Source organism: Nerophis lumbriciformis, linkage group LG35 (genome assembly GCF_033978685.3).
Source record: "Nerophis lumbriciformis linkage group LG35, RoL_Nlum_v2.1, whole genome shotgun sequence".
NCBI lineage: Eukaryota > Metazoa > Chordata > Actinopteri > Syngnathiformes > Syngnathidae > Nerophis > Nerophis lumbriciformis.
The window spans coordinates 16,472,198-16,496,364 of record NC_084582.2 but is presented as its reverse complement, the minus strand read 5'-3'; positions in this window follow the sequence as shown (position 1 = coordinate 16,496,364).

The window sequence follows — 24,167 nt, the reverse complement described above, 5'->3', positions numbered from 1 at the left end:
TATGTATGTTATTCACATGTGAATAATGCTGTATAATAGACTGTATTTATATTATTCACATGTGAATAATGCTGTATAATAGACTATTTGTATTATTCACATGTGAAAATGCTGTATGATAGACTGTATTTATGTTATTCACATGTGAATAATGCTGTATAATAGACTGTATTTCTATTATTCACATCTGAATAATGCTGTATAATAGACTGTATTTATGTTATTCACATGTGAAAATGCTGTATAACTGACTGCCTTTATATTATTCACATGTGAAAATGCTGTATGATAGACTGTATTTATGTTATTCACATGTGAATAATGCTGTATAATAGACTGTATTTATGTTATTCACATGTGAATAATGCTGTATAATTGACTGTATTTATGTTATTCACATGTGAATAATGCTGTATAATAGACTGTATTTATGTTATTCACATGTGAATAATGCTGTATAATAGACTGTATTTATGTTATTCACATGTGGAAATGCTGTATAATGGACTGTATTTATATTATTCACATGTGAATAATGCTGTATAATAGACTGTATGTATGTTATTCACATGTGAATAATGCTGTATAATAGACTGTATTTATATTATTCACATGTGAATAATGCTTTATAATAGACTGTATTTATGTTATTCACATGTGAAAATGCTGTATAATAGACTGTATGTATGTTATTCACATGTGAATAATGCTGTATAATAGACTGTATTTATATTATTCACATGTGAATAATGCTGTATAATAGACTATTTGTATTATTCACATGTGAAAATGCTGTATGATAGACTGTATTTATGTTATTCACATGTGAATAATGCTGTATAATAGACTGTATTTCTATTATTCACATCTGAATAATGCTGTATAATAGACTGTATTTATGTTATTCACATGTGAAAATGCTGTATAACTGACTGCCTTTATATTATTCACATGTGAAAATGCTGTATGATAGACTGTATTTATGTTATTCACATGTGAATAATGCTGTATAATAGACTGTATTTATGTTATTCACATGTGAATAATGCTGTATAATTGACTGTATTTATGTTATTCACATGTGAATAATGCTGTATAATAGACTGTATTTATGTTATTCACATGTGAATAATGCTGTATAATAGACTGTATTTATGTTATTCACATGTGGAAATGCTGTATAATGGACTGTATTTATATTATTCACATGTGAATAATGCTGTATAATAGACTGTATGTATGTTATTCACATGTGAATAATGCTGTATAATAGACTGTATTTATATTATTCACATGTGAATAATGCTTTATAATAGACTGTATTTATGTTATTCACATGTGAAAATGCTGTATAATAGACTGTATGTATGTTATTCACATGTGAATAATGCTGTATAATAGACTGTATTTATATTATTCACATGTGAATAATGCTTTATAATAGACTGTATTTATGTTATTCACATGTGAATAATGCTATATAATAGACTGTATTTATGTTATTCACATGTGAATATTGCTGTATAATAGACTGTATTTATGTTATTCACATGTGAATAATGCTGCATAATAGACTGTATTTATGTTATTCACATGTGAATAAGGCTGTATAGTAGACTGTATTTATATTATTCACATGTGAATAATGCTGTATAATAGACTGTATTTATGTTATTCACATGTGAATAGTGTGAATAACATAAATACAGTCCATTATACAGCATTATTCACATGTGAATAATATAAATGCAGTCTATTATACATGTTCTCCCCGTGACTGCGTGGGTTCCCTCTGTGTACTCCGGCTTCCTCCCACCTCCAAAGACATGCACCTGGGGATAAGTTGATTGGCAACACTAAATTGGCCCTAGTGTGCAAATGTGAGTGTGAATGTTGTCTGTCTATCTGTGTTGGCCCTGCGATGAGGTGGCGACTTGTCCAGAGTGTACGACGCCTTCCGCCGGAATGCAGCTGAGATAGGCTCCAGCGACCCCCCGCGACCCCAAAAGGGACAAGCGATAGAAAATGGATGGATGGCATGTGAATAATGCTGTATAATAGACTGAATTTATGTTATTCACATGTGAAAATGCTGTATAATGGACTGTATTCATATTATTCACATGTAAAAATGCTGTATAATAGACTGTATTTATATTATTCACATGTAAAAAATACCCAAGTATTTATTGTCTATTGTGAGCGAACAGTGGTACTGAATTTCCCCCAGGGATCAATAAAGTACTTTCTATTCTATTCTATTCTATTATGAAGCTAAAAATGTAACCACATTTTAGGAAGTGTTATACATTAAGGGTGCCCTGATCCGATATTGACATGGGATGTAAGTCCGATAACAGCAACAAAAAAAAAAAACTGGCTTGCATCTAAAATCTGCGATATGAGCAGTCCTGCAGTGCATCTGCCCTCAAATAGGTTGCATTCACCTGACATCACATGCAGCTGATTAAATATGGTGGTCAAGCGAGCGTCTGTTGTCAAAGCGTTCTGTGCAGAATTGAGCTTTCCTCCAAGAAAAATGTCCTCTGCTTGCATTGTTTTAGGCCGGGGGTCGGCAACGCGCGGCTTTCGAACCTCAAGCGGCTCTTTAGCGCCGCTCCCTAGTGGCTCCCTGGAGCTTTTTCAAAAATGTGTGAAAATAGAAAAAGATGAGGGAAAAAAAAATACATATTTTTTGTTTTAATATGGTTTCTGTAGGAGGAAAAACATGACGCAAACCGTCCTAATTGTTACAAATCCCACTGTTTACACTAAACATGCTTCACTGATGAGAGTATTTGAGGCGCGCGCCATTTTGTCCTAATTTTGGAAGTCCTTGAACGCACCATTGTTTGTTTGCATGAACAACTTTCCTTGACGCTGCCACAGAAAGATGTGTTTTATGCAACTCCTTCTTTGTCTCTATTTGTCCATCAAACGTTTTATTATGTGCGTGAATCCACAAAGGTGAGCTTTGTTGATGTTATTGCCTTGTGTGGAGTGCTAATCAGACACATTTGGTCACTGCATGACTGCAAGCTAATCGATGCTAACATGCTATTTATGCTACGCTAGCTGGATGTACATAATGCATCATTGTGCCTCGTATTTTAGGCATATTTGAGCTCATTTTGTTTGTAGTTTACGCTTCCTTCAACTTGAACACACACATCTTTACCTTTGGCCATTCTAAGCCATTAATTTCCAGGAGTTATCACACCCTCTGAAAAGCCTCCATTTTAGTAATGTTTTCCAATGTTGTAAAAATGTGTAGGATAAATATTACATTTCAACATTTCTGTCAACGAAGATTTGCTACAGCCTGCGACACATAGTCATTTTGATAGTAGTCTGATATAGCTAATATAGACACTTACATCATGTGTTGCCTTCATTATAACACTGATATAAGGCTTTACATTTTTTGCGGCTCCAGACATATATTTTTTATTTTTTTTTGTATTTCAGGTCCAATATGGCTCTTTCAACATTTTGGGTTGCCGACCCCTGGTTTAGGCTGTTGGAACCGTTCGAATCACAAAAAGGATAACAGTTAGGAATACGTTTGGGGTAAAATTTCATATGAAGCGCCCTGTCATTCATCTGTGTAATCAACTCTCATGCTGGTTTAAAAGCCAAAGAGTAAAAATATGTTTTAAGACGTGATTTAAAAATCATTAAAGAGGGAGCCGTCCGAATAACAAGAGGGATATTGTTCCAAAGTTTTGGAGCCACAGCAGAAAATGCACGATCACCTCTGGATTTTAAACGGGTTTTTGGGACGACAAGAAGAAACTGATCAGCTGACCTCAGAGACCTTGTGGGGGTGTCCATTTTTAAAAGGTCTGACATATATTGTGGCGCTAATCCGTTAAGAGATTTAAAAACAAACAATACTTTAAAATGAATCCTAAAATGAACTGGGAGCCAGTGAAGGGATTCTTAAATGGGGGTAATGTGTTCATGTTTTTAGTGCCAGTTGTACACCCGTTTGGGGCAGCTTGAGATATTTTTTTTAAATGTACTTTATAAATAAACCTTAAACTTCACCTATCTAACAGATGAAACTTCACTTTAACTCAAATTTTGGCCAAGGAAATAGTAAAAGTATTTTTTTTTTACAGTTCACAGTAGGGGTGTGGAAAAAAATCGATTCGAATTCGAATCGCGATTCTCATGTTGTGCCATTCAGAATCAATTCTCATTTTTAATTTTTATTTTATTTTTTATTAAATTTTTTTTTATTAATCAAACCAACAAAACAATACACAGCAAGACCATAACAATGCAATCCAATTCCAAAACCAAACCCGACCCAGCAACACTCAGAACTGCAATAAACAGAGCAATTGAGAGGAGACACAAACACGACACGGAACAAACCAAAAGTAGTGAAACAAAAATGAATATTATCAACAACAGTATCAATATTAGTTACAATTTCAACATAGCAGTGATTAAAAATCCCTCATTGACATTATCATTAGACATTTATAAAAATAAAATAAAATTAACTATAGTGTCACAGTGGCTTACACTTGCATCGCATCTCATAAGCTTGACAACACACTGTGTCCAATATTTTCACAAAGATAAAATAAGTCATATTGTTGGTTCATTTAATAAGTAAAACAAATTTACATTATTGCAATCAGTTGATAAAACATTGTTCAATACAATTATAAAAGCGTTTTTACAAAAATCTACTACTCTGCTTGCGTGTCAGCAGACTGGGGTAGATCCTGCTGAAATCCTATGTATTGAATGAATAGAGAATCCTTTTGAATCGGGAAAATATAGTTTTTGAATCGAGAATCGCGTTGAATCGAAAAAAAATCGATTTTGAATCGAATCGTGACCCCAAGAATCGATATTGAATCGAATCGTGGGACTCCCAAAGATTCGCAGCCCTAGTTCACAGTTTATAATGGAATTCTTGGTCAAGATAGCAGAACATTTTGTATCGAGACAATGGCTAAAAAGGAGCTGTGGAAAACAATGATTTAAAAAATAAATACAAAATACCTTTTATAACAACATACTGTATTTTTCGGACTATAAGTCGCAGTTTTTTTCATAGTGCGACTTATACTCAGGAGCGACTTATGTGTGAAATTATTAACACATTACCGTAAAATATCAAATAATATTATTTAACTCATTCACGTAAGAGACTAGACGTATAAGATTTCATGGGATTTAGCGATTAGGAGTGACAGATTGTTTGGTAAACGTATAGCATGTTCTATATGTTATAGTTATTTGAATGACTCTTACCATAATATGTTACGTTAACAAACCAGGCACCTTCTCAGTTGGTTATTTATGCGTCATATAACGTACACTTATTCAGCCTGTTGTTCACTATTCTTTATTTATTTTAAATTGCCTTTCAAATGTCTATTCTTGGTGTTGGGTTTTATCAAATAAATTTCCCCCAAAAATGCGACCTATATATGTTTTTTCCTTCTTTATTATGCATTTTCAGGCCGGTGCGCCTTATACTCCGGAGCGACTTATACTCCGAAAAATACGGTAACTGTTTTATTAAGACATGCATTTACATGATTGATATTTGTTTTTTGTTTTGGACCCAAAGGCAACATTTTGGGAAGGAAAACCTCAATGTTTGGTCTCAATAACCCCTGAGTTAAGTGTTGAACACAGCTCGCTTTGTGTCGCTGACGCTCCCCTCGGCAGCTGAGCCTGCAACCACAGAGGCGGGCTTCAGTGGGAGGGTAGGAGGAGGATGGCCAGATTGGGTGGAGGGAGAATCAGGGGTGACTTGGCGGAGGGGCGGGGGGAAGAGGTTTAAGGGGGCGTGAGGGAGCTAAAAGACCAAGTTGGGGGAGTCAGCTGGTCCCCCCCTCCTCCCTTAAGCCTGAGAATAACACACTGGGGCTGCTCTGTGCCACCTCCACACCACACTGTCCTCACCTCCAATTAGCATGCTAATGAACCTGCACATGTGCGAGTGTGTGTGTGTGTGTGTGTGCGTGTGTGTGTGTCACCTGAGGGCTCCATCCCACTGCAGCAGAAAACAGAAAACAGGCTGGTATTCAAAGAAATGGCTGCTCTGATAATTGAGTGTGTGAGTGTGTGTGCATGTTGTGAACTGTGACCCAGTGCTTCCTCGCTGGTGTTATGGTAACCAGCTAAATAGGAATGTTTTCTCCGTCTCATTATAGCTGTCATGGTGACCTTTGTGCCCTATGATTGCTGAGCTGTGTACGTGTGCTAACATGATTATAGTCCGCCATGAAATAGGTAGCGCTAAGTCAAAGGAGATCAACAAATAACGCCAATAAAAAATAAATAAATCCAGAATATAGCACTTCGCCAGGCCCCCTTTTTAGTTGGCTGGCTCTGTCACAGTAATGCATTATGGGAAACAATGCAGCTGAAACGTGTCACGGATCACAGCAGAAGGACCCGAGTGTGCGATGACAAAGCGGCAGCAGGAGCAAGACGGAACAATGATTCTATTTTGCTCTTTTCAAGGCTCCGTCTCCCCCACTGGACTCTTGCGTGCCATTGGCTATGCATGCAGACCAGGTTTGAAGTGTCACTCCACGCTGTGGGCCGCCCTGAGAGAGGATTCACAGGACTTTGTAGTCGTGTCATGGACATCATGGAGAGGCTGCTCACAAAGCACAATCCCATAGTCACCCGCAATGGTGAAATGTCAAATTAAATGATTGTGTGCAGACCTTACCTACAAAACCCCAAACCAGTGAAGTTGGCACGTTGTGTGATTTGTAAATAAAAACAGAATACAATGATTTGCAAATCCTTTTCAACTTATATTCAACTTATATACACTGCAAATACAATATATTTAATGTTCAACCTAAGAAACTTAATTTTTTTTTTTGCAAATAATCATTAACTTAGAATTTAATGGCATCAACACATGTTGGCACAGGGGCATTTTTACTACTGTGTTACATGGCCTTTCCTTTTAACAACACTCAGTGAACGTTTGGGAACTGAGGAGACAAATTTTCGAAGCTTTTCAGGTGTAATTCTTTCCTATTCTTGCTTGATGTACAGCTTAAGTTGTTCAACAGTCCGGGGGTCTTCGTCGTGGTATTTTAGGCTTCATAATGTGCCACACATTTTCAATGGGAGACAGGTCTGGACTACACTAGTACCCGCACTCTTTTACTGTGAAGCCACGCTGTTGTAACACGTGGCTTGGCATTGTCTTGCTGAAATAAGCAGGGGCGTCCATGATAACGTTGCTTGGATGGCAATATATGTTGCTCCAAAACCTGTATGTACCTTTCAGAATTAATGGTGCCTTCAAAGAGGTGTAAGTTACCCATGCTTTGGGCACTAATACACCCCCATACCACCACAGATGCTGACTTTTCAACTTTGCGCCTATAACAATCCGAATTGTTCTTTTCCTCTTCGTTCCGGAGGGACACAACGTCCACAGTTTCCAAAAACATTTTGAAATGTGGACTCGTCAGACCACAGAACACTTTTCCACTTTGCATCAGTCCATCCTAGATGAGCTCGGCCCCAGCAAAGCTGGTGGCGTTTCTGGGTGTTGCTGATAAATGGCTTTCGCTTTGCATTGTAGAGTTTTAACTTGCACTTACAGATGTAGCGACGGACTGTAGTTACTGACAGTGGTTTTCTGAAGTGTTCCTGAGCCCGTGTGGTGATATCCTTTACACACTGATGTCACTTTTGGATGCAGTACCGCCTGAGGGATCAAAGGACCGTAATATTGCTTATGTGCAGTGATTTCTTTAGATTCTCTGAACCTTTTGATGATATCACAGACCGTAGATGGTGAAATTCCTTAATTCCTTGCAATAGCTCATTGAGAAATACTGTTCTTAAACTGTTTTTCAATTTGCTCACGCATTTGTTGACAAAGTGGTGACCCTCGCCCCATCCTTGTTTGTGAATGACTGAGCATTCCATGGAAGCTACTTTCATACCCAATCATGGCACCTACTTGTTCCCAATTAGCCTGGATGTTCCAAATAAGTGTTTGATGAGCATTCCTTAACTTTCTCAGTCTTTTTTGCCACTTGTGCCAGCATTTTGGAAACATGTTGCAGGCATCAAATTCCAAATAAGCTAATATTTGCAAAAAATAACATAGTTTTCCAGTTCGAACGTTAAATATCTTGTCTTTGCAGTCTATTCAATTGATTATTGGTTGAAAAGGATTTGCAAATCATTGTTTTGTGTTTTTATTTATCATTTACACAACGTGCCAACTTCACTGGTTTTGGGTTTTATACTACAGACTTTTTTTTTTTTTTTTAATATTGCTGCCAAAGTAACTATCCAACAAAGCATGTACCAAAGGGTCATTAGTGTAATGCCACTTGATCTTTTGCTGCTGGAAATTACTGATTGCCACACTGTAAGAAAAGTAAATAATTTTAAAGTTTCAACCGTCATCATTCATGCCATTCTAACATATCTTGATCATCTCAAGCAGGGGTCCTCACTCAGTTGGCGGCTTGCCAAACAACATTGAAACTAGAAAAGCACTCAAAGAGCGCAGGCGGAACTCTGCCAGTCAACAACCTAAACAGTAAAATGATGCTTTTTAAAAAATCCAGATGATGTTCTGGATGAGCTCCAAAATGTAATCATGTCTTCCTTATCCCAATTTTGACATTTCCGGAAAAAATCCGCCACCTAACTTTTTAACTTTGTTGCAAAATAAAATTTTAAAAACCCAGCCTCTTGTTAGTCATCCACTATTTTTGTCTCTGTGGGTGGAGGCCGGACAGCGAGCATACACACACAAGATGCGTCTCAATTCGGCGTCAGCCTCCTTCCAAGGACTCAGCCTATGCGGTCGAGGAAGTGTGGGTCCTGGCGAGAGTCCTTCGGCAGCGGCTGGAGCAATATGAATTGGCACGGTCTAGCCTGGTTAGGCTTACACTTAGACAAACTTTATTGATCCACAAGTGAAGTGAAGTGAAGTGAATTATATTTATATAGCGCTTTTTCTCAAGTGACTCAAAGCGCTTTACATAGTGAAACCCAATATCTAAGTTACATTTAAACCAGTGTGGGTGGCACTGGGAGCAGGTGGGTAAAGTGTCTTGCCCAAGGACACAACGGCAATGACTAGGATGGCAGAAGCGGGGATCGAACCTGGAACCCTCAAGTTGCTGGCACGGCCGCTCTACCAACCGAGCTACAGTATATATAAGGGAAATTGTTATGTCAGTTGTCCCCGCCCTTATATTTGCGTCACAAATCTGCTGCTCAGTCACGTGAGGTTCAATAATGTTGAATTGTTTTTTTTTGTGTTCTCTTGGTCGTTGACCTTGTTTTAGAGCAGGTTTGTCAAACCTACAGCCCGCGGGCCAGAACAGGCCCACTAACAGGTTTTGTCTGGCCCGTGTAATGAGTTTGCCAAGTATTAAAGTGAGCTGCTTTTTTTTTTTTTTTTTATGAAATAAACTGCTGTTCTAAATGTGTCCACTGGATGTCACAATAGAAAGTCTGTTAGGCAAACAAACGGTTTATACCGGGGCCAAGCAAGAAGTACAAAGTAAAAGGTGACTGTGGCTCCTCCTCCTTGACCCACATGAGACTTAAAACCTGCCGTTTTATGTCTTCTGCTTCGAACACATCGTCATTTGGCACCCTCGTTGCCCCAAAATGTCTCTGTCAAACACGATAAAAGGGAACTTAACCCTTTTGAATAGTTTTATCTCTGTTTCTTACGGTTTGTTGAGTTAGTTTTACCATGAATTGATTTACGTGGATCCCGACTTAAACAAGTTGAAAAACTTATTCAGGTGTTACCATTTAGTGGTCAATTGGACGGAATATGTACTGTACTGTGCAAACTACTCATAAGAGCTTCAATCAATCAATCAATCAATCAATCAATCAATCAATCAAAAAGCACTGGTTTGATACGTGGACATGACAAGACAAAGGAGATATTTGATACCTAGAAGAGTTTACATGTTGTGTTTTTTGTTCAATCCCAGAAAGACTGTGACTTAAAATTTAATCCTGGCTTTGTAGATACACTTAGACGAAGTTTAAGCTCACTGTGTTTTTGAAACTGCACCAATTTCCTCAGAATTTTCAACAAACTTGAAGAGTTTTGTCCAGAGGATTATTTGTGATTTGTACGTTTTCATAATCTGCTTCTTCTATTTTTGGCCAAAGTAAAACAAAGTAATCGGGGTGGACCGCTCACCTGTGCATCGGTTGGGAACATCTCTGCGCTGCTGACCCGTCTCCGCTTGGGATGGTGTCCTGCTGGCCCCAGTATGGACTGGACTCTTACTATTATGTTGGATCCAGACAAGATATTTGATGTTCAAACTCATAAACTTTATTTTTTTTTTTGCAAATAATCATTAACTTATAATTTCATGGCTGCAACACGTGCCAAAGTAGGAAAGGGCATGTTCACCACTGTGTTACATCACTTTTTCTTTTAACAACTGAGGAAACTGAGGAAACTAATTGTTGAAGCTTTGAAAGTGGAATTCTTTCCCATTCTTGTTTTATGTAGAGCTTCAGTCGTTTAACAGTCCGGCGTCTCCACTGTTGTATTTTACGCTTCATAATGCACCATACATTTTCGATGGGAGACAGGTCTGGACTGCAGGCGGGCCAGGAAAGTACCCGCACTCTTTTTTTACGAGGCCACGCTGTTGTAACACGTGCTGAATGTGGCTTGGCATTGTCTTGCTGAAATAAGCAGGGGCGTCCATGAAAAAGACGGCGCTTAGATGGCAGCATATGTTGTTCCAAAACCTGTATGTACCTTTCAGCTTTAATGGTGCCTTCACAGATGTGTAAGTTACCCATGTCTTGGGCACTAATGCACCCCCATACCATCACAGATGCTGGCTTTTGAACTTTGCGTCGATAACAGTCTGGATGGTTCGCTTCCCCTTTGGTCCGGATAACACAATGTCAAATATTTCCAAAAACAATTTGAAATGCGGACTCGTCAGACCACAGAACACTTTTCTACTTTGCATGAATCCATCTTAGATGATCTCGGGCTCAGAGAAGCCGGCGGCATTTCTGGATGTTGTTGATAAATGGCTTTCGCTTTGCATAGTAGAGCTTTAACTTGCACTTACAGATGTAGCGACAAACTGTATTAAGTGACAGTGGTTTTCTGAAGTGTTCCTGAGCCCATGTGGTGATATCCTTTAGAGATTGATGTCGGTTTTTGATACAGTGCCGTCTGAGGGATCGAAGGTCACGGTCATTCAATGTTGGTTTCCGGCCATGCCGCTTACGTGGAGTGATTTCTCCAGATTCTCTGAACCTTTTGATGATATTATGGACCATATATGTTGAAATCCCTAAATTTCTTGCAATTGCACTTTGAGAAACGTTGTTCTTAAACTGTTTGACTATTTGCTCACGCAGTTGTGGACAAAGGGGTGTACCTCGCCCCCATCCTTTCTTGTGAAAGACTGAGCATTTTTTGGGAAGCTGTTTTTATACCCAATCATGGCACCCACCTGTTCCCAATTAGCCTGCACACTTGTGGGATGCTTCAAATAAGTGTTTGATGAGCATTCCTCAACTTTATCAGTATTTATTGCCACCTTTCCCAACTTCTTTGTCACGTGTTGCTGGCATCAAATTCTAAAGTTAATGATTATTTGCAAAAAAAAAAAAAAATGTTTATCAGTTTGAAACATCAAATATGTTGTCTTTGTAGCATATTCAACTGAATATGGGTTGAAAATGATTTGCAAATCATTGTATTTCGTTTATATTTACATCTCACACAATTTCCCAACTCATATGGAAACGGGGTTTGTAGAGCCGAACTATTTGAGAAATCAAACTAATTTAGTGCATGGACGCTGACTGTCTAAGTGGGAAAATGGACTCCAGATCTGTAGATGACGTCACACCAAGAGGGGGCGGCATATTGAGTCTGGTGATGGAAAGGAGGCGTTCCAAGCACAGTTAGTTATCTAATCATTACTCAAAAACTCATTGGTATTATTTGAAATGACTGCCAGATTTGTTTTCAGCAGCAAAGAATAAAGAACTTGTTAATTCAATTTTGGTCATCTCGACTCTATGGTGTGGTCACGGTCCTTTAGTAATATTCAGTAACTCAGTTACCGTTACTACATGATGTGTTACTGCGTTATTTTACGTTATTTTTTATGTAATGTCGGCTAGAAACAGAAGATCTGAGTGTGTTTTATTGCAGCGCTGCGGTGTCTTCCTTCTGTGTCACAAGGAAAAGAGGAGGCGTGCAGAGAAGAGGCGTGCTTTGTGTGGGTGGGGGCGGGGGTGGGGGAGTACCTCACCTCTCTCGCCCACTCACTCACTGACGTCACTCACCTCACATGCTGTCATATCTTAAAGGGCCACACACACACACACACACACACACATACGCTACTCTCATAACAACTAATAAGATATCATGGTGAAGCCAGAAGTCGAGTTTCTTAACATGGAGACATTCTCAATACTTTTTTTTTGTAAAGCACAAAGAAAATAACATTTTAGTTAAATGTAAGTTGTGTCTTGGATCAAAGATCCTATCGACTTAAAGTTAAAGTTAAAGTGCCATTATGTTGCAGCTATTTAAAATAGTTTTGTCAATTTGTTCTGGCCTGAAATAAATTGGCCCTTTGAAACATATCTTTGTCTTTGTGTGTTGTATGTAGACCACATTGCTTTCTGAGTACAGTGATGCAAATGCATGTCAAGTTGATCAACAGATTGTATTATTCTCCAGTGCAATAACAGTACTGAAATGAAGGCTAAAAGGGCATTAATGGGAGCCTTAAAAAAAAGGAAAAAAGAAGAAGTAACTAAATAGTTACTTTTCACAGTAACGCATTACTTTTTGGTGTAAGTAACTGAGTTAGTAACTGATTTACTTTTGAAATAAAGTAACTAGTAACTGTAACTAGTTACTGGTTTTCAGTAACTAACCCAACACTGCATGTCCGACAGTAAGGCAGATCATTTTATAGTATATAGTAGTGTTGTCCCGATACCAATATTTTGGTACCGGTACTAACATTTTTCAATACTTTTCGTAACTTTTCTAAATAAAGGGCACCACAAAAAATTGCATTATTGGCTTTATTTTAACAAAAAATCTTACAGTACATTAAACATATGTTTCTAATTGCAAGTTTGTCCTGAAATAAAATAGTGAACATACAAGACAACTTGTCTTTTAGTAGTAAGTAAGCAAACAAAGGCTCCTAATTTAGTCTGCTGACATATGCAGTAACATATTGTGTCATTTTCCATTCTATTAAGGACAAGTGGTAGAAAAATAATTATTAATCTACTTGTTCATTTACTGTTAATATCTGCTTACTTTCTCTTTTAACATGTTCCGTCTACACTTCTGTTAAAATGTAATAATCATTTATTCTTCTGTTGTTTGATATTTTACATTAGTTTTGGATGATATTACAAATTTGGGTGTCAATCCGATACCAACCTCCAACTTTATCGTCAGTTTTTAAAGGGGAACATTATCACAATTTCAGAAGGGTTAAAACCATTAAAAATCAGTTCCCAGTGGCTTATTTTATTTTTCAAATTTTTTTTCAAAATTTTACCTATCCCGCAATATCCCTAAAAAAAGCTTCAAAGTGCCTGATTTTAACCATCGTTATATACACCCGTCCATTTTCCTGTGACGTCACATAGTGAAGCCAACTCAAACAAACATGGCACATAGAACAGCAAGCTATTGCGACATTAGCTCGGATTCGGACGAAAACGACACGACAGCCAGCGACACGGGAGAAAGCGAGGACGAATTTGGCGATCGCCTTCTAACCAACGATTGGTATGTGTTTGTTTGGCATTAAAGGAAACTAACAACTATGAACTAGGTTTACAGCATATGAAATACATTTGGCTGTTGCCAAATGTATTTCAACACTTTGAGAGTGCAGACAGCCCAATTTTCATCAATTAATATATTCTGTAGACATACCCTCATGTCAGCAGGCCAGGGAAGCTAGGGTCGATATTCTTCTCTTGATCATCTTCGGTGGCATAAGGGACGGTGTGAGCCAAGACATCCAGGGGGTTTAGCTCGCTCGTCTGCGGGAACAAACTGCCGCCATTGCTTGCCGTGCTACCGAGGTCCTTTGTCCCTGAATTGCTCACACACTCCGGCAGATTCAATGGGGGTCTGGCGGCAGATTTCTTTGACTTTATCGTTGGAAATGCATCTGCTTTGAGTGTCGCAGGATATCCACACATTCTTGCCATCTCTGTCGTAGCATAGCTTTCGTCGGTAAAGTGTGCGGAACAAACGTCCAATTTCTTGCCACTTTCGCATCTTTGGGCCGCCACTGGTGCAACTTGAATCCGTCCCTGTTCGTGTTGTTACACCCTCCGACAACACACCGACGAGACATGATGTCTCCAAGGTACGGAAAACAGTCGAAAAAACGGAAAATAACAGAGCTGATTTGACTCGGTGTTTGAGAAAATGGCGGATTGCTTCCCGATGTGACGTCACGTTGTGACGCCATCGCTCCGAGAGCGAATACTAGAAAGGCGTTTAATTCGCCAAAATTCACCCATTTAGAGTTCGGAAATCGGTTAAAAAAATATATGGTCTTTTTTTCTGCAACATCAAGGTATATATTGACGCTTACATAGGTCTGGTGATAATGTTCCCCCTCAAGCCAAAATGCGTCCGTTTGTCCTTTTCTGTGTACACACTGTGTCTGTTTGTAAGTACTCTGTGATTGTGCACTGCCGAACATGCTCCTCTGCTCGTAAAACCAGCAATGACACGACGTGACGATGACGGGGGGGGGGGGGGAGGGGGTTGCGGGACCGGTACTTTACAGACGCGGTGTCGTACCGAATATGATTCATTAGTATTGCGGTACTATACTAATACCGGTATACTGTACAACTCTACAATATAGTCTGGTGTTGAGTTTTTACCATATGAAAATGTTTCGCTGTGTAGGAATCACATTTTTGAAGACAGGCTTTTTATTTATCAACGTTTGCTTATCGCAAGGGCTCATTGACGCTTTCAGTGGAGACACAATTATTCTCATTAATACGCAACATCCTCCTCCAAGCCCTCACCTGACACTCAGCGATAGCATTTCTGAACCTATTATTCCTCCATGGGCAAAAGCATAATCTTGTTTCCGTTTAGTCCCTGCTAGTGAGTGTACAAGAAACGTCTACACGTGTGAGTGCATGAGTATGTGTGTGCACAGACACAGGCAGCAAAACAGTAACCTTTACAATAATCAGCTCTGTCTGATGGGCCTCTTTAATTAACCTTGTAGGAAATTAATCCCAGTGTTAAATGGACAAGAAAAAGATGTTTGATTACCACCGCGAGCCAACTGGGACTTCTGCCTCTGTGTAATTGCCCAGGAAGAGAGACCAAGAGGAAAAGTAGCCGGAATGTGAGACATAGGGCGAGAGAGAGAGAGGAGAGAGCAAAGCATCGCCAGTTCTGTGCTGTTATTAAAGTCTGTGTGAATGTCAGTTAGTCCCCCGAGCACTGATAAGGTGTCACCGGGAAGAGCGAGGAGGGAGAGATGGCCAAGGCAGGAAAAAGACGGGCAAACACAGTCATGGTTGTGGACATTTGATACTTGTACTTTGTGTTTCCTGACAGAAAATAACCATATTTTTATCACTTTTCATTTGTTTTTGGGTATGTACTTTGTTAGTGTGCAGCTTAGCTCTTTGTCTCAAATGACTATTTATTATATATACAGTGGTACCTGTGTTTTCCGTTATTAATTAAAAGGGTTCATCAAAATTGTACAAAAACAGAAGCAATTTTTCCCATAAGAAATGTCCTTTTTTGCAGTGCAGACTTGGGGTGGAACTGTGTTAGTTGGCATAGAACAAAGAGAAGCATCAACGGGTGATGGTATCATAGCGAAGCAACCAAGCTGAGTTAAGTTTTGCAATAAAGACCGCTGGACTCACGCGGTTTATTAATAACGCGACGAGTCTGAGTCACCAACGTGTGGCATTGTTTGTTTAAGCGCTTGATTGTGCAGAAGCTGGGATTTTGTTATGTTTTCAATCAATCTTTATTTATATAGCCCTAAATCACAAGTGTCTCAAAGGGCTGCACAAGCCACAACGACATCCTCGGTACAAAGCCCACATACGGGCAAGGAAAAACTCACCCCAGTGGGACGTCGATGTGAATGACTATGAGAAACCTTGGAGAGGACCGCATATGTGGGTAACCCCCCCCCCCCTCTAGGGGAGACCGAAAGCAAGGGATGTCGAGTGGGTCTGACATAATATTGTGAGAGTCCAGTCCATAGTGGATCCAACATAATAGTAAGAGTCCAGTCCATAGTGGGGCCAGCAGGACACCATCCCGAGCGGAGACGGGTCAGCAGCGCAGAGATGTTCCCAGCCAATGCACAGGCGAGCGGTCCACCCCTGGTCCCGACTCTGGACAGCCAGCACTTCATCCATGGCCACCGGACCTGTGCCCCCCCCCCCTCAAGGAAAAGGGGAGCAGAGGAGAAAAGAAAAGAAACGGCAGATCAACTGGTCTAACAGGGGGGCTATTTAAAGGCTAGAGTATACAAATGAGTTTTAAGATGGGACTTAAATGCTTCTACTGAGGTAGCATCTCTAATTGTTACCGGGAGGGCATTCCATAGTACTGGAGCCCGAATAGAAAACGCTCTATAGCCCGCAGACTTTTTTTGGGCTCTGGGAATCACTAATAAGCCGGAGTTCTTTGAACGCAGATTTCTTGCCGGGACATATGGTACAATGCAATCGACAAGATAGGACGGAGCTAGACCGTGTAGTATTTTATACGTAAGTAGTAAAACCTTAAAGTCACATCTTAAGTGCACAGGAAGCCAGTGCAGGTGAGCCAGTATAGGCGTAATATGATCAAACTTTCTTGTTCTTGTCAAAAGTCTAGCAGCCGCATTTTGTACCAACTGTAATTTTTTAATGCTAGACATAGGGAGACCCGAAAATAATACGTTACAGTAGTCGAGACGAGACGTAACGAACGCATGAATAATGATCTCAGCGTCGCTAGTGGATAAAATAGAACGAATTTTAGCGATATTACGGAGATGAAAGAAGGCCGTTTTAGTAACACTCTTACTGTGTGATTCAAACGAGAGAGTTGGGTCGAAGATAATACCCAGATTCTTTACTGATTCGCCTTGTGTAATTGTTTGGTTGTCAAATGTTAAGGTGGTATTATTAAATAAATGTCGGTGTTTAGCAGGACCGATAATCAGCATTTCCGTTTTCTTGGCGTTGAGTTGCAAGAAGTTAGCGGACATCCATTGTTTAATTTCATTAAGACACGCCTCCAGCTGACTACAATCCGGCGTGTTGGTCAGCTTTAGGGGCATGTAGAGTTGGGTGTCATCAGCATAACAATGAAAGCTAACACCGTATTTGCGTATGATGTCGCCTAGCGGCAGCATGTAAATACTAAAGAGTACAGGGCCAAGAACCGAACCCTGAGGAACTCCGCACGTTACCTTAACATAGTCCGAGGTCACATTATTATGGGAGACGCATTGCATCCTGTCAGTAAGATAAGAGTTAAACCACGACAAAGCTAAGTCTGACATACCAATACGTGTTTTGATATGCTCTAATAAAATATTATGATCGATGGTATCGAAAGCAGCGCTAAGATCAAGAAGCAGCAACATAGATGACGCATCAGAATCCATCGTTAGCAGTAGATCATTAGTCATTTTTGCGAGGGCTGTCTCCGTAGAGTGATTTGCCCTGAAACCGGATTGAAAAGGTTCACAGAGATTGTTGGACACTAAGTGTTCATTTAGCTGCTGTGCGACAATTTTTTCGAGGATTTTCGAAATAAAGGGAAGGTGGGAAACCGGTCGGTAGTTTACCATGAGGTCAGGATCAAGGTTAGGTCTTTTGAGCAGAGGATGAATAACCGCTTTCTTGAATGCTAGGGGAACAGTGCCAGAGGAAAGTGATAAGTTTATAATATTTAGCACTGATGGACCTAATAATACAAAAAGCTCCTTGATAAGTTTCCCAGGAAGTGGGTCAAGTAAACATGTTGTTTGTTTTATCCCACTTACACGCTGTAATAGTTCCTCTAATGTTATTTCATCAAAAAGAGAGAGACTATTTTGTATTGCAGTATCCGTCGTAGATACAGTTGTATCTGTGTTCATAGAACCCAGTTGTAGCTGGGATGCGTTGTCTTTAATCTCCTTTCTAATGAGTTCAATTTTCTTATTACAGAAATTCATAAAGTCATCTGCCGAGTGGGTGGAGCTATTGGGAGGAGTCCCTTGTTGGGTTAGCGATGCTACTGTACTAAACAAAAATTTAGGGTCGTTTTTGTTGAGGCGGATGAGATTTGAGTAATATTTAGCTTTAGCTAAGGTAAGCATGCGTTTATACGATATTAAACTATCACTCCATGCTTGATGGAAAACCTCAAGCTTGGTCACGCGCCATTTGCGTTCCAACTTTCTACATGATAATTTATGAGCTCTGGTTTCCTCTGTAAACCATGGGGTGCGCCTTTTAGGGGCCCTTTTTTGTTTTAGCGGTGCTATACTATCAATGGTTTTGCGCAGGGCATTGTCAAAGTTGTTAGTGAGGTTATCAATAGAGCCGACATAATTTGGGAATGGTGCCATTACCGAAGGCAGTAGGTCAGCAAGAGTCATCGTTGTGGCGGCATTAATGTTGCGGCTGCTATAGCAGTTATTATTATTATTAGTTTGTTGACAATGAGTCAGAACTTCGAATTTTATAAGGTAATGATCGGACATTACTTTAGTATACGGGAGTACCATAACTTTGGAGGTGGTGACACCCCTGACCAGCACTAGATCTATCGTATTGCCGTTGCGATGCGTAGGTTCATTTATTATTTGTGTAAGACCACAGCTATCAATTATAGTCTGGAGCGCCACGCACTGAGGGTCCGATGGGTTATTCATATGGATATTAAAGTCCCCCATTATGATTATATTGTCTGCGTGCGTCACTAGATCAGCAACAAACTCTGAGAATTCATTAATAAAGTCCGAGTAGGGCCCTGGGGGGCGGTAGATAACAGCCATATCGAGAGTATATCATAGTAAGCACCTCAAACGATTTGTATTTATTATTTAGGTTAGGGGTAAGGTTAAAGTTTTCATTGTATATTAGTGCGACCCCCCCACCCCTTTTAAGGGGACGGGCAATATGCGCATTCGTATAGTTAGGAGGAGATGCCTCATTTAGCGCAAAAAATTCGTCTGGTTTGAGCCAGGTTTCACTAAGACCAATGACGTTAAGATTGTTGTCTCTAATGAGATTTTTGAGTTTTGAAGATTTCATTTAAATATGTAAGTTAGAAAAAAACGAATATGAATATTAATATACAGTCGTGGTCAAGTACCACATAACTTTCCTCCAGAAGGTCTTATCATTGTCTATGTGGTGTCAGATGAAACAATAATTGAGCTGTTTGGCCACAATACCCAGTAATATGTTTGGAGGCGAAAAGGTGAGGCCTTTAATCCCAGGAACACCAGGCCTACCGTCAAGCATGGTGGTGGTAGTATTATGCTTTGGGCCTGTTTTGTTGCCAATAGAACTGGTGCTTTACAGAGAGCAAATGGGACAAATAAAAAGGAGGATTACCTCCAAATTCTTCAGGACAACCGAAAATCATCAGCCCGGAGGTTGGGTGTTCCAAAAGGACAATGACCCCAAACACATGTCAAAAGTGGTAAAGGAATGGCTAAATCAGGCTAGTATTAAGTTTTTAGAATGGCCTTCCCAAAGTCCTTAAATGTGTGGACAATGCTGAAGAAACAAGTACATGTCAGAAAACCAACACATTTAGCTGAACTGCACTAATTTTGTCTAGAGGAGTGGTCAAAAATTCAACCAGAAGCTTGCCAGAAGCTAATCAAAAGCGCCTTATTGCAGTGAAACTTGCCACGGGACATGTAACCAAATAATAACATTGCTGTATGTATACTTTTGACCCAGCAGATTTGCTCACATTTTCAGTAGACCCATAATAAATTCATAAAAGAACCAAACTTCATGAATGTTTTTTGTGACCAACAAGTATGTGCTCCAATCACTATATCACAAAAAAATAAGAGTTGTAGAAATTATTGGAAACTCAATACAGCCATGACATTATGTTCTTTACAAGTGTATGCAAACTTTTGACCCCGACTGTAGCTGTGTGCCAACTGAGTTGAACTGGGCTTTTATTTGGTTTGGTTTGTTGTCATTGTTTTTACATTCTACTTGCACAAAAAGATCACAATCTATTCTATTTTTCTATTTATTCTATTCTATTTATAAATATATTCATATTAACCCATTCTACTTATAATGCACTGTATTTATATCCTATTCTATTTAAATTACTATGTACATACTATCATTTTTATGTTAATCATTGGACTAAATCTCTTCGTCCACTATTGTGGTGCATTCAAGGACCCTTGATTAAAGTTAGATACAGAGTCATCACTAGGTTTTAAAGACTTCGGTATGCCTAAGAGATGCAATAATAATAGTAATTTAAACATATTAATAATGATGTAGATGATTTTATATTTCATATTACCCACAGATAATCCTACGTGAATCAGATAATCTCTATCTTTCACTCTGACATAAAGGAACAATTACATCATATTTGGTTGTATGATTATTTAAAATTATGTACTGGCTACATTATGTTGAATTTGTTGGCACACCAAACCACATTATTTAAGATGGTTTATCTGGATATGTTCTACATATGTTACTTTAAAATGTTAAGACTTTATTTAAAGTATTTACATGTGCTTTACAAAGCTGGTTTTACCCAAATCCATGCAATTATTTGTTGGCGGCAAAGTTGGGTTCGTGGTAGGATGGGGGGCCCATTTGGAGTCTTGTGTTTTGGGCCCAGAATTTGCTGCTACTCCCTTGGTAACATTCATTGCAATCAGATGCCAGTATGTTCCATTACTTTTGTCAGGGCATGCTTCATTTTATATTACTTGAAGAAATTGTCAAAATGGACTTCTTCTCATTGAATAGCAGTATTGTATGCAATTTTTGTCCACGACATTTGCAGTTAAAAGTAAACCTGTGCAACTTAGATTCAATTGCTGTATCAAAAAAATATATATAATAATAATAATGTATATAATCTATGCCCCATGGATATATTCTAAGAAATACAACAGTGTTGCTAAATGCTTCCCAGTTGTCAGTACGTACATATTTATGTTGATTTGTAGAGTAGATGTGACAACATACACAATAAATTATTTAACAAGTTATAACAAAACATAATGGGCCTCAGTATTTACAAGGAGTTTGATTAAATAATATACATTTATTTGGACTTATTCAGCTGATATGTATAGCTGTGTGCTGTTTATCTTCATGAAAAAGCAATCAATCAATCAAAGTTTATTTGGATAGGCCTTGATCCCAAGTGCCTCAAAGGGCTTCACAAACCACAATGACATCAGGACAAGGAAAAACTCCGAAATCCACACTGGGAAAAAGAAGAACCCTTGGGAAGGACAAGAATGTTCCCTGTAGATCAGAAGTCCCCAAACTTTTTGACTCGGGGGCCGCATTGGGTTAAAAAGAATTGGCTGGGGGCTGGGCCGTATATATATATATATATATATATATATATATATATATATATATGTATATATATATATATATATATATATATATATATATATATATATATATATATATATATATATATATATATGTATATATATATATATATATATATATATATATATATATATATATATATATATATATATATATATATATATATATATATATATATATATATATATATATAGTCGAGGTTTCTGTAAATATATATATATATATACACACATATATATATATAGTTGAGGTTTCTGTATATATATATATATATATATATATATATATATATATATATATATATAGTCGAGGTTTCTGTATATATACTGTATATATATACATATGTATATATATATATAGTCGAGGCTTCTGTTGTTTATCCGTTATACAGTGCTCAATACCGGAGTAGAGCGGACTATACGTTAGGTCATATATGATATAACCTCTGCATTTTTTCCTGACATATTCCGAGCACGATGATGTCACGTTATCGATGGGAAAATGCATTTTTAGACAATATGATTTGCTTGAGCGGCTAGGAGACACCGAGAGTAACAAGCCGTAGAAAAAGCATTAGAAAGGACAGATTAAAAAAAATAATAATACAAAAAAAAAATACATATATATATATATATATATTTATTTATTTATTTTACTTGGGACTTCCTGCGCCCGGATTTTGGACGCTGGCGGGCCCGTGGACCGTAGTTTGGGGACCCCTGCTCTAGATAATGTATACAACATTATGTAAGATAACAAACCACAACCTGGTTTAATGAATAAAATAATCCAAGGTAACACATAATAATGATCAAAGATTGAGTACTAAAGTTAATTTTAAGCCTTATTAGAAGTCTAATTTGCACGTGTTGAATTGTTACTTCACGTAAATGTGTCAAGACTCCTCTCTCTTGCATGACTTCATCACAAAAGTCATCACAATTAAAGCAGTATATAAACGTAAATCACTATTTAAAAATCACGTCGGCTTGTCACTGTGCCTGTTGGTGATGTGCAGTATCATTAAAATCATACTACAGGCTCATGGATTGCAAGGTTGTTTGAAGCGACAGCAAAATGTCTTGGATATTAAGAATATTATCTTTTGAGTCACATTCTAGAGTCCTTCACTAGTTCTCGGTCCATTCCTCTGTCCCTGAGGCCCACTGGAGCAGGTGCTTCCTCTCCCCTCTTAGTAGGGTCTTCAGATCTCTGCACTGACCTCAGCTCTCTATGACTCACCCCCGCTGCGTGCTGGCTCGGTGCGTAGTGAGACTATGTGTGTGTTGGCTGTGTTCATCAGTGTGTGTCGGCTTCCCGGATCGCTGCTGGTGACTGGGTCAATAAACCAGAAGACATAGCAAAGACAACCAGCAGACTGTTGGTCTCTTGCTTTCACAAATTGTTGTTTTGTTGTCTCTGTTAAGCTTAGTTCTGCCTTAAAGGCGGACTGCATTTTTTGGGAATGTTGCCTATTGTTCCCATTCATTATGAGAGACAAGAGGACAACATTTTTTTTTTTTTTTCATTCTAACATATACAAATCGGCTCACCCTAGGGGACAATTACCTTGGGAACTGAGTGGGTGGGTACTGTAAAGGTACTGAAAATTGTATGTTACATATCTTAAAAGGTGCAGATGCCTCTACTTGTTGTTGCCAATATTCACTATGCTGTACTGTCTGCAAATTTCAATAAAAATATTTGAAGAAAAAAAAAATCGTCTCATTCTTGGTAGCTAGCAATGCAGCAAATGGAAGCAATCAATTTCACCACTAAATCACTTTAAAATGTATTCAAAAACCATCAGCAATACTTCATTTGTAACCTGTTTAATAACCAAGCTGTAGTGACATTGTTATGGTAAGAGTGAACACTGCACAATAACACATCGATGTGCTATAGTATTAGCTGTTGAATCTAAAATCTAAAATAGATAAACTAGCTTCTGTCAGAATAATTGTATCTAAGTTATCACAAAGCTTTGTGTTTCCATGAGTTCCCGGCGAGCAGACAAAAGCTGTCTTTAATCTTACCAAGCAAAAGGCGTGTAAAACTCCACTGTGTACGATGGGAAGCGACATGAAGGTGTCAGTTTCTTTGATCTATTGTAATCCACAGGAAGATCTTGTCTTGACCCGAGATCTACAAAGCGGAGAGGAAGCAGGACCTGACGCAAGCTCCAGGCATCTTTTCTTTTAACTGTTTTGTGAACAAGGGCGACGGCTGTTTATGACCCCCTCTCCCCTTAGAAACAGCTGTGACCATGTAATCAGGGAAAGTCCAAATAAAAGAGGAGGCGTGCAATCCTTTTGTCAGAGTGTGGGACGACACTGTACAAGAGAGTACATGTGTACATGCTCTCCTCATTGAGCTAAATTGAATACTGTCTCTGTTTAATTCCTTGCTTCTTTTCTGTTTAATAGATGTCATCTGTGTTTGAACCTGACAGCTTCTACATCAGCACGAAGCGCTTTTTAGTTTATAATGCACATTAAAATGCG